The sequence below is a fragment of the Budorcas taxicolor genome, chromosome 3 (genome assembly GCF_023091745.1).
Source record: "Budorcas taxicolor isolate Tak-1 chromosome 3, Takin1.1, whole genome shotgun sequence".
NCBI lineage: Eukaryota > Metazoa > Chordata > Mammalia > Artiodactyla > Bovidae > Budorcas > Budorcas taxicolor.
Genome location: NC_068912.1, coordinates 116,548,969 through 116,561,360, shown reverse-complemented (window position 1 = coordinate 116,561,360; position 12,392 = coordinate 116,548,969).

Below are 12,392 nucleotides of genomic sequence, written 5' to 3'. Positions count from 1 at the left end.
CAAGTCACTGTATGCAGGCACCCAGTCCTCTCCTCTCCCTCTCCCCAGCCCAAACTTTCTGAGGTTCTTTTTATACTTCCACTAAAAATACCAGCAGACGGCCAAATGCCGAGTCTGGAGAGTTGGGAGGTCAAACTCTTAGGCAGCCAGAAGGCCTCCGTGTTGCAGAAAGCCCTCAACAAAAGAAATATTTTGTTTAGATGAAACTTCACCGGCACAGTGAAATCACTCCAAAATACGAGCTAAGAGCACACCTGCTCCGGGAGGCTCTCAGAGGGGGTTTGCCCACCCTGTCCCTGCTCATCAGGTCGCTGTCCTTAACAGCTAGCAGGGACCTCCTTCCTGCCATCTCCTGGGCACCCAAAGCCCCATCTCCGAGCTCCCAGAGTGAAAGTGGCTGTGAAGTAAAACCACGGGCTGGCGGGATGCACACACGCAGGATTTGGGGGAGTCTGTAAGTACATGCTCAGGACTTTCCTAGACCTGTTTTCTCCTGGCAGGTGACCCTGAGTGTGAGCCTGACAAATGCCCGCGGCGGTGGCCAGGACAGAGCTGCCCTCCTCTGGACAGCGACGCACAGGCTGACCTTCTATGTCTACGAACTTGATCTGTGCCTCAGTGAACGCGATTCTCCTTTGGCAGGTTCAAGGCAGGATGGGTTTGAGTCTGCTCTCAATTAGGCGTGCTGTGTTGAAAAGAAAGCAAGCCTCCTCGAAGAAAAACCAGTGCAACAGGATGCAGTTGCTAAAGCGGAGGAAGGAAAACGCAAACTAGACGTTAAAAAAAAAAAAAGAACCCACTTCAGGTCAGACGCTGTGGGGCCTGTGCTCCCCGAGAGGGCTGGGCTGGCGCGCCTGGCTCGGCGTCCAGAGAAGGGCGAGGGGTGCAGGGATCCTGGTACCGGTTCATGCAGAGCTGCGTGCGCCCGCCCACCACCCTCCCAGGTCCGAGTACCCCCCTGGCTGTCCCCACCCCCAGTCCTCTTGGAAAACCCAGTCCTGGGGGATTTGAGAGGGTAAGTAGGGCCAGGTTTTGCAAGGGAACAGGAATCCATCACCCTGGGACCCAAAAGTTCTCTTGGAACGTTTGGAAGTCTGCCCTGCTGTTGGGAGGATTGTGTTTCTAATGGAGGGGTTAGTTGGGGAAGAATGGGTTTGCTTACCCCCATGGGAAACTCGGAGAGGCAGGAACGGGTCGCTGTGCCTAGGGTTGTCCAGAACTCATAGTTCCTTGACCCGTTCCTAGCCCTGACTACTCCATGCAGTGGCGTCGTGAAGGGGTGTTCAGCCAAGCCCCCCTTTCCCTGTCTGTAATCTGCACCTGGGATTTTAGACTCCCATAGAGCAGCTGTCCCCACTAAGCTCTGATTTGCCTGTGGATGTGGCCCCATCAACCTCCTGCCTCGAAACCCCAGTGCCCTTTCAGAGGGATCCTGGAGGGCCAGAGCTGTGGCAGTCAGGGTAGGGGCTTCGGGGGGCACAGTAGGATGGAGAGACGGTGGTCTCTGATGGCAGGCAGGGTGGGGGCTTTGGGGGGGCACAGTAGGATGGAGAAACAGTGGTCTCTGATGACGGGCAGGGTGGGGGCTTTGGGGGGCACAGTAGGGTGGAGAGATGGTGGTCTCTGATGATGGGCAGGGTCGGGGCTTTGGGGGGCACAGTAGGATGGAGAGATGGTGGTCTCTGATGATGGGCAGGGTCGGGGCTTTGGGGGGCACAGTAGGATGGAGAGACGGTGGTCTCTGATGGCTGCATACGTGACCCACAGAGGCTCCCCTGCACCGTCGCCCGAGGGCCGAAGACTATCCTGGCCCCAGGGCAGGTCTTCTTGTAACCTCAGCACATCACAGCAGGTGTTACGGATTCCTGGAACCAGCTAGAGGCTTGGCCTGGCGGGAGTCATCTCAGCCAGGGCTGGACATCCCCCCCGAACCACAGATGCCAATGCCTGGTGTGGTGAGAGGACCTGGAAGGGAAGACAGAGCCCTGCCCTCAAGGGGATGGAGGTCCCAGGCTGGGCCCAGGTCCGATGGGTCTGATTTAGAGCCTGACTTGCACACCGTGTCTCCTTAGGCATCTTATGTCTTTGGACACTTAGGTTCCTGTCTTTAAAGTGATTATAACAGAACCTTCTATTCTTGGCAGGTGCAGCTCAGGCTTAGGGTTTCCCTGGTAGCTCAGCCAGTAAAGAGTCTGCCTGCGATGCGGGAGACCTCTGATTCCTGGGTTGGGAGGATCCGCCGGAGAAGGGATAGGCTACCCACTCCAGTATTCTTGGCCTTTCCCGGTGGCTCAGCTGGTAAAGAATCCGCCTGCAGTGCAGGAGACCTGGGTTCGATCCCTGGGTTGGGAAGATCCCCTGGAGAAGGGAAAGGCTACCACTCCAGTATTCTGGCCTGGAGAACTCCACGGACTGTATAGCCCATGGGGTCACAAAGAGTCGCAAGAAGTCGCAACTGAGAGAGTTTCACTGTCACTCTCAGGCTTAAAAGAAAAGGTTGGAGGCACCTGGTAGGTCCCAGAAAGGCTATTTCTCTCCTTCCTCATCCTCTGGCCCTGGCCAAATTCTGGTGACACAGAGCACCGTTGAAGATATAAAACTAAAGCCTTGCAACATTTTATGAACTCTTCCTAAACTTTGCGCAATAACAGCTGTGAGTGTGTGACATTTGCCCGTCTCTGTGCTAAGCGCTGCATTCTTTCAGTTAACCCCATCACAGCAGCCCGTACCCTAGAGGGTCTGTTTTTGTCCTGCTTTTGTAACTGAGGAAACTAAGGCCTAGAGGGAGTGGGCAGCCTTCCCCTGGGCAGGTCATTGCCTGTGAAAAGAGGGAGATTCAGCCTGGTTTGCCCAGCTTTCTAGCACAGAAAGACATACTCTTAAAAGAAATGTAAAACGTGTATCAGGGTTCTAAAAGCAGACTCTTGGATGAGAATTCAGGGGGCTCTGATGTATTAAGGAACTGCTCCCAGAAGAGGCTGGTGAGTGCAGGGGGAAAGATAACCAGAGATACCATTTCTGACTAAGTCTCAACTGTAGCCTGATCCCTGATGTCTCTCTGAAGTCTAAATTGCACCCTAATTTGTGCCAAACCCCAGCAAGGAAGCTAGTTTTCCTGTCCTGTAGCCTTCAATCAGTGGATCTGGACTGCTGCGTGCTGGGTCAGGGAATATAACCACAGGTACTTCCCCTTCTCAACCTGTGTGGGCACAGCTGCTCTAGGAAATCAACGTCAGCCTCTCATAGATTCGCCCAGTCTCAAGCCTGGGCAGTAAACCCACATTAAGGGTTCCAGGGGGGTACACAGAACTAGAAAGGGGTCAGAGGGACCTGGGGCCAACACCACCAGCGTCCACTGCACTTGGCCTGTGGGGCATATAATTTATCAGATTTGACCCACATAGGGAAAAAGTCTTTAATCAAGACCTGGACCAGCTTTTTTCCACCTCAGGACCTTTGCCCCTGATGTTTTCTGTTCTTGAAATGCTATTTCCAATAATTGTTATATGGCTGCCTTCTTCTCATTATCCTGTTCCAGGCTTAAATACAATTGCTTTAGAAACACATTCTCCCCTCTAGCCAGAGAATCCCCCCATCCCAGTTACTCTCTTTATTATTCTGTTTTCTTCGTTAACACTTACTCACCATCCACAGTCATCATTTCGTGTTTGTCTTCCACCCGCTAGAGTGTAAATTCCTGCAAGAGCAAGAATATGCCTGTTTTGTTTCAGTGCTGTGTTCTTGTGGGCACACTCAATGCTTGGCTCGTGGTGAGTGCTCATAAATATGACCTGAATAAACTCAGACAAATCTCACTTTCAAATTAGGGTTTTGCTCTCCTCCTATTTTGCTCATCTTCTCCCTCGTAGAAGTGGGGGGTGGGGTTTAGGAAAAAGTCCAGGTTAAGGGTTTTGGGGAAACCTAAAACATTAACACTGAATCAGGAGCTTGAGATTAGCATATGAACATTACTATATATGAGATAGATAACCCCCAAAGAGGGAACCATATTCAATATTTTGTAATGACCTATAAGGGAGAAGAATCGGAAAAAGAATATATGTGTGTGTGTGTGTAAATTGCTGTACTGTATACCTTAAAGTGAAAGTGAAGTCGCTCAGTCATGTCCGACTCTGTGCGACCCCATGGACTGCAGTCCACCAGGCTCCACCGTCCATGGGATTTTCCAGGCAAGAGTACTGGAGTGGGGTGCCATTGCCTTCTCCTTATACAAACATGATATTAGAAATCAACTATATTTCAATTCTCAAGACTCTTGAGAGTCCCTTGGACTGCAAGCAGATCAAACCAGTCAACCCTAAAGGAAGTTCGGTTCAGTTCAGTTCAGTCGCTCAGTCGTGTCCGACTCTTTGCGACCCCATGAATCGCAGCACGCCAGGCCTCCCTGTCCATCACCAACTCCCGGAGTTCACTCAGACTCACGTTCATCAAGTCCGTGGTGCCATCCCGCCATCTCATCCTCGGTCGTCCCTTTCTCCTCCTGCCCCCAATCCCTCCCAGCATCAGAGTCTTTTCCAATGAGTCAACTCTTCGCATGTAAAGGAGGTTAATCCTGAATATTCATTAGAAGGACTGATGCTGAAACTGAAGCTCCAATACTTGGGCCACCTGATGCAAAGAGCCGAATCATTAGAAAAGACCCTGATGCTGGGAAGGATTGAAGGCAGCATGAGAAGAGAGTGACAGAGGATGAGATGGTTGGATGGCTTCACCAAATCAATCAACATGAGTCTGAGCAAGCTGCGGGAGATGGTGAAGGACAGGGAAGCCTGGTGTGCTGCAGTCCACGGGATCGCAAAGAGTCGGACATGACTGAGCAACTGAATGAAAACAATACTTCAGTTGAAAAAATATCAACCTTGCAAGTGGGCAAAAAGTGTGAGCAGGTGGATGCTTCACACAGAGGGATCTCCAGATGACCTAAACACTTAACGAAAAGTGTACAATTTCCTTAGTCATCGGGAAAATGCAAACTAAAATAATGGGGCCAGACAACTGGACCCCATCAGAAAGAATCAAATGACATGACTGAATGTTACCAAAGGCTGTGGAACCACCGGAATTCTCCCACACCAGTGCTTCTCAAACTCTGTGTGGTGAAAGACCAGCATCCTTTGCAGGCTCCAGTGCGTTGAAGACCAAAACGTGGTCCACTGAGAAGCACCAGGACAGAAGCCCCTGCCTGGGCCCCCTCAGGCAGGTGTGCCGTCTGAAGTGTTGGTGTGCACTGTCACACAAGGCTGCCGACTGTGGATCCATGTGCCATAGCTGTGGCACATTTCTAGAAGCTTCTAAACGCTCACTCTTGATTTCTGGACCTAACCCTTTGCAGACTAGCAGCAAGTAGCTCACAGCACACATGTCCAGTGACACACTCTACCCGGATGGTGGAGGTGCAAAATATCACAACCGCTTTGGCAGGATTTGCTAAAATTAAACATACGTATACCCTGTGACCCAGAAGTTCCATTGCAACATATACACACACCTTAAAGGTGTTATACTGCAGCAAAAAAAATGCCAGAATGTTTATAACAGGACTATTTATAAGAACTCAAACTAGAAATAACCAGACATTAGCCAAAAAGGATCTTGCAGACCTATATCCCTCATGAACATAAAAATCCTTTAAAAAGCAAATCAAATATAACAGTATAATATATCATGACTAAGTGGGGTTTATTCTTGAAATACAAGGCCAGTTAAACATTTCAAAATTAATAGAATTCACCAAATTAATAAAAAAGCATTTGAAAACCTTCAAAATCAACCAACTTTCAGCAATCTGGAAATGAAATAATCTTGATTTGATTTAATTTCTTAGTTTGATATAACCAATGTATACACTTGATATAGGGCATGTATGAATACTTAGTTAACATCATACTTAACTCTGAAAAATTGAATACCTTAACGGCATCTAAAATTAAAAACAAGCAAAGATACCCACTTTTACCATCTCCTTTCAACATTGTACTGGTTTCTGAGCTAGTCTCAGTAAGGAAAAAAGAAATAAAGGCAATGGATTGGAAAGAAAGTGAAAGTGAAGTTGCTCAGTCATGTCTCACTATTTGCGACCCCATGGACTGTAGCCTACCAGGCTTCTGCTTCCACAGGATTTTCCAAACAAGGGTACCGGAGTCGGCTGCCATTGGAAAAAACATGTGAAACTTCTTGTATTGGCAGTTGACATGATTATATACATAGAAAAACTCCTGATGAATCGACAAAATAAATTCAAGAACTAAACAGCCATGAGAGAAATTAAATGAAACCAAAGGGAATGGAGCCCGCCAGGCTCCTCTGTCCATGGAATTCTCCAGCCAAGAATGCTGGAGTGGGTTGCTATGCTCTCCTCAAAAATGAATGAGGAGGTAAAGCATGTTCATGGATTGGGAGACTCAATACATGTTAATACATTAATTTTTCCTAAATTTGTGTGTAAACTCAATGTAGTCCTAATCAAAACCACAGAATATTCTTTGGCAGAATTAACAGGTTGATTTTCATATTTTAATGGTAATTGAAAAGACCTAAAAATATTTAAAACTAACTTGAAAGAATGTTGGAGAACTTATATTTTGTGATTTTATGGCTTAATATAAAGATACATGATCAATCTGGTGTGGTTTTTGCAAATCTGGCTTAAAACTCTGGAATACTGGAGTGGGTTGCCATGCCCTCCTCCAGGGGATCTTCTTAACCTAGGGATAGAACTCAGGTCTCCCACATTGTAGGCGGATACTTTACCAGCTGAGCCACCAGAGAAGCCCTGAGATTTTCATTAAATTTTACTGATTCTAAAAAGTTGAAGACTGTACATATTTGTTGTTGTTGTTCAGTTGCTAAGTCATGTCCAGCTCTTTGCTACAGCACGCCAGGCTTCCCTGTCATCCACTATCTCCTGGAGTTTGCTCAAATTCATGTCCATTGAGTCAGTGATGCTGTCTAACCATCTCATCTTCTCCTGCCCCTTTCTCCTTTTGCCTTCAATCTTTTCCAGCATCAGAATCATATATATATATATAATACATTCAAAGGGATATTACTTATATAAGAATGTAAAGCACTTAAACAAAAGTATATATTGTTTGTGGAACTATACAAAGAGCCTACACAGATGGAAGAATGACTATACAGCAACCTGAGGACGAAGGTTTCATCAGCAGAGAAAGAGAAATACAATGGAGTGAGGAACGGGAGTAGGCACACTGTCTCTGTAATGTTTTTATTTCTTTAGGCAAAATACTCTCATCTGTTAAATCTTACTGGTGGGTTCATGGGAATACGTTATATTACTTGCTGTTCTCCATATTTGAAATTTTTCATTCTTAGCTTTTAAATTTTAAGAAAAGAAAGAAAAGAAAACTTGAATAGAAAATTCTGAGTGAAGCACGGCTTCCTCTACTTTTACTTCACTGTCAAGTTTGACACAGAATAGAATGTTTTCTGATCTCTGAGTGAGCCCAGGAGACTTTTGCCAGGAAAGCGCATCAAAGCATGGAGAGCCTAATGAGATACCAAGCACATCAGGTCAGACTAAGTCTCATTCTTCTGAAACTTTGGCAACATTCAGAAGTATTGTGATTTAACATTCCACAAACTTCAATATAAAGATCTTAGCTTCAAAGTCTAAAAGCAATTTCAGCTTAAAAACTATCTAAACCTGAAGACAATCAAAGAAGAAATATCTGAGTATATCTAATAAAATTATTCCAGCTGCTATGGGTTTTAAGAATCCAAATTTCATACCTGTTATATATGTTATATATATATATGTTCATTTCCATGTAGTTTGAAAATACCTCTAACAAGCTTAAAACACCATATGAGGCAAAATTAGAATGAGATTCCATTCTTCCTTCCTTTGTTTCTTCTTTCTTTCCTTCCTTCCTCTTTCCTTTTTATTTTTAAATAATTACAAACTTACAGAAAAATTATAAGTAGAGAACAAAGACTCTTCTTTTGCTGAACGATCTAAGACTGAGTTGCTGACATGATGTTCTATCAGCCCCTTAAATACTTAACGTGCTTTTGTCACAAATAAGGATATTCTCCTTCTTTTATCCCAAAGCAGCCACCAAATCCAGAACATTAACATCAAATCGTTCATGCCTCCAAGTCTCCAGAGCCCATTCAAGTTTTCCCATTTATCCCAGCAGTATCTTGTATAGAAAAAGGAGCCTCTGAATCGTGGCTTGCCCTGGTCATTATATCTCTTTCCTTGTCCATCCAGCAGTTTCTCAGTCTTCCCTTGAGTTCCATGATGTGGACAGGTTTGAAAATAACAAGACAGTCATATTGTAGACTGCTCTTCCATTTGGGTTTGTCTGATGTTTCCTTGTGGTTAGATATAGGTTATGCATTTTTGCAGTGGCCACAGGACTGGAAAAGGTCAGCTTTCATTCCAATCTCAAAGAAAGGCAATGCCAAAGAATGCTCAAACTACTGCAGAATTGCATTCATCTCACACGCTAGTAAAGTAATGCTCAAAATTCTCCAAGCCAGGCTTCAGCAAGATGTGAACCATGAACTTCCAGATGTTCAAGCTGGTTTTAGAAAAGGCAGAGGAACCAGAGATCAAATTGCCAACATCCGCTGGATCATGGAAAAAGCAAGAGAGCTCCAGAAGAACATGTGTTTCTGCATTATTGACTAGACCAAACCCTTTCACTGTGTGGATCACAATAAACTGTGGAAAATTCTGAAAGACATTGAAATACCAGAGCACCTGACCTGCCTCTTGAGAAACCTGTATGCAGGTCAGGAAGCAACAGTTAGAACTGGACATGGAACAACAGACTGGTTCCAAATAGGAAAAGGAGCACGTCAAGGCTGTATATTGTCACTCTGCTTATTTAACTTACATGCAGAGTACATCATGCGAAACGCTGGAGAAGCACAAGCTGGAATCAAGATTGCTGGGAGAAATATCAATAACCTAAGATATGCAGATGACCCCACCCTTATGGCAGAAAGTGAAGAGGAACTAAAAAGCTTCTTGATGAAAGTGAAAGAGGAGAGTGAAAAAGTTGGCTTAAAGGTCAACATTCAGAAAACGAAGATCATGGCATCCGGTCCCATCACTTCATGGGAAATAGATGGGGAAACAGTGGAAACAGTGTCAGACTTTATTTTGGGGGGCTCCAAAATCACTGCAGATGGTGATTGCAGCCATGAAATTAAAAGACGCTTACTCCTTGGAAGAAAAGTTATGACCAACCTCGATAGCATGTTGAAAAGCAGACATTACTTTGCCAGCAAAGGTCTGTCTAGTCAAGGCTATGGTTTTTCCATTGGTCATGTATGAATGTGAGAGTTGGACTGTGAAGAAGGCTGAGCACTGAAGAATTGATGCTTTTGAAGTGTGGTGTTGGAGAAGACTCTTGAGAGTCCCTTGGTCTGCAAGGAGATCCAACCAGTCCATTCTAAAGGAGATCAGCCCTGGGTGTTCTTTGGAAGGACTGATGCTAAAGCTGAAGCTCCAATACTTTGACCACCTCATTCAAAGGGTTGACTCATTGGAAAAGACTCTGATGCTGGGAGGGATTGGGGGCAGGAGGAGAAGGGGATGACAGAGGATGAGATGGCTGGATGGCATCACCGACTCGATGGACATGAATCTGAGTGAACTCCGGGAGTTGATGATGGACAGGGAGGCCTGACGTGCTGCGATTCATGGGGTCACAAAGAGTCGGACACAACTGAGCGACTGAACTGAACTGATGCATGAGCCCTCCAGGCTCCCCTATCCATCAGGTTTCCCAGTCAAGAATACTGGAGTGGATTGCCATTTCTTTCTCCAGGGATCTTCCCAACCCAGGGTTTGAACCGATGTCTCCTGCATTGGCAGGCGAATTCTTCACCGCTGAGCCACCAGGGAAGCCCTGAGGTTAAGTCCCACCGAAATTCAAATCCACTTCTGACTCTCAGCCATGACTGAGCATTGCTCCTCAGGGCACTGTGTCCTGCCATCGCCCCACTACAAGAGCCTTTTGTGAGTTTCTGAGCTGGATCCTATCTAGCTATGATACAGAGATGAGATGCAAAAGCATTTCCTAAACAATACCCCGCACCATGGAACAACAGTGCTGGACAATTTTCCCAAAATGGCTGAAACAAGTTGAGATGAAATAATTAAAATTTCACCAAAGAAAACACTTTCTTCTTCTGAAGTCTTTAATTTTTTCTGAGACACTTCTTGTTTTACCATATCAGATGCCCACAAACCAAACTGTTCCTCTCCACAAGCCCAACATCTGAACATAAGCCAGGGGTGGGGGTGCGGTGGGGGAGGGCTCCCATCTCCCACCTACAGACCCAGTTCTGCAGGCCTCTGAGCAGCTGTGTTTCACGTATTCTCCCAAACACGTCCAGGCCTGAGGGGTTTCCTTTCCACCTCAGATTTGAAGCAGGTGCATCTCTATCTGTTCCTTACTTTATAGAACTGGGGGTTCTGTTCCAAGCAGCCAGGTCATTTTCCAGCTTCTCCTTGACTGAGCCCCTCAGTAATCTGTTTTCTCACTGTTCTGGTTCTTCCTCATTGGCTTCTCTGCGTCTTGGTCTTTCTGGCCTCAGGCAGAATTCTCTTTAAAGGACGGTAGGCATGCATGCTTTTGAACTGTGGTGCTGGAAAAGACTCTTGAGAGTCCCTTGGACTGCAAGGAGATCCAACCAGTCCATCCTAAAGGAGATCAGCCCTGGGATTTCTTTGGAAGGAATGATGCTGAAGCTGAAGCTCCAGTACTTTGGCCACCTCATGCGAAGAGTTGACTCATTGGGAAAGACTCTGATGCTGGGAGGGATTGGGGGCAGGAGGAGAAGGGGACGACAGAGGATGAGATGGCTGGATGGTATCCCTGACTCGATGGACGTGAGTCTGAGTGAACTCCCGGATTTGGTGATGGACAGGGAGGCCTGGTATGCTGCGATTCATGGGGTCGCAAAGAGTTGGACACGACTGAGAGACTCAACTGAACTGACCTGAAGCATACATGTGACACAATGTCACCAGCGGCTGCCTTGGTGGTGGGATGTACTCAGTGCCAAGATCTTTCCCTCAGTCCTCAGTGGAGCCAAGATCCATCCCTCTGTGATGGGATCCTCACATCACCCTCCCCACCTGTTCTCCACCAGGAGGCTGACCTAATGGACGCATCCACAGGGTCCACAGCAAATAGGAAGAGAGATCCCCCTGCCCTCTCACCCTCACCTCGGGTGCCTCCAGATCCACCAACGTCAGGCAACCCTGTGGACGGTAGCCCACCAGTCTCCTCTGTCCATGGGATTGTCCAGGCAAGCATACTGGAGTGAGTTACCATTTCCTTCTCCAGGGGATCTTCCCTATCCAGGGGCCGACCCCACATCTCCTGCATTGGCAGACAGAGTCTACTCCAAGCCAGAGGGGAAGCCCTTACCCCTTCTGCATGACGGTGGACCCAATGTTGTGGGGCCTGGAACTGATGCATTTCTGTTGCCCTTTTCAGAAAAAGAGCTCAGAATTATGACTAAACACACCTGGGCCGCTCCAGACCACCAGGCACAGGAAAAGGGACAAGGGGGATTGAAATCAGAATGGGAAGGGACGTGCATTACCTACTGTCAGTAAAATGTGTTCTTTCTACAAACGTCCCCAAAAATGTGATACCATGAGCCTACCTGGGGGCCTGGGAGGGGAGGAGCCTGTGCAAGTGGCCAGCATGAAGTCCTATGGACATCGCTGTGGTCCCTCTGCTTCTGGCTGGGGGTGGGTGTTGAGAGGGGTCCCTTGGCTGTGCAGCCCTGTTACCCCACCCCTTCCAGTCCCCACACCCAGATCTTAGCAGACAAACACACCTCATGGTGTCATCACAATCAGCTTATATTTTCTAATTTTTTGACAATAGCAGATATTTACATTTTTTCCAAAAAAGAATCCTTACCCCCAGAGGAAAAAATGTTTTGGGGTCACCAAAGCCCAGGGTGATCAGTACTATCCAAAGGATGGAACCGTGGAGGAAAAGACTGGAAGGAAATACACCAAAACTCTATAGGGTGCTTTGTTTGGATGGTGGCGCTCATGTTGGTATGTTCCTTTAGTTCTGATTTCGCTAATTTTCTCAGTTCTTCACCATGTAAAATAGAAATGAGTGAAATAAACTGTAGATGGATGACAGGCAGGTGGAAAGGGTCCTTTCTCTCTTCCCAAACTTTGTCCCCTCCCGCTGCCCTGAGACATGCCCATCAGGACACACGTCCTCAGTCAGAGTCCCCTACCAGGGAGGTCTCCTCTGCTTCACATCTCATCCAGGGGTTCACAAAGCACATTTACAGCTTCAAAGATCATCCCTGGGCTTCTCCAGTGGTCAAGAGGTTAAGACTCCACCTGCCTG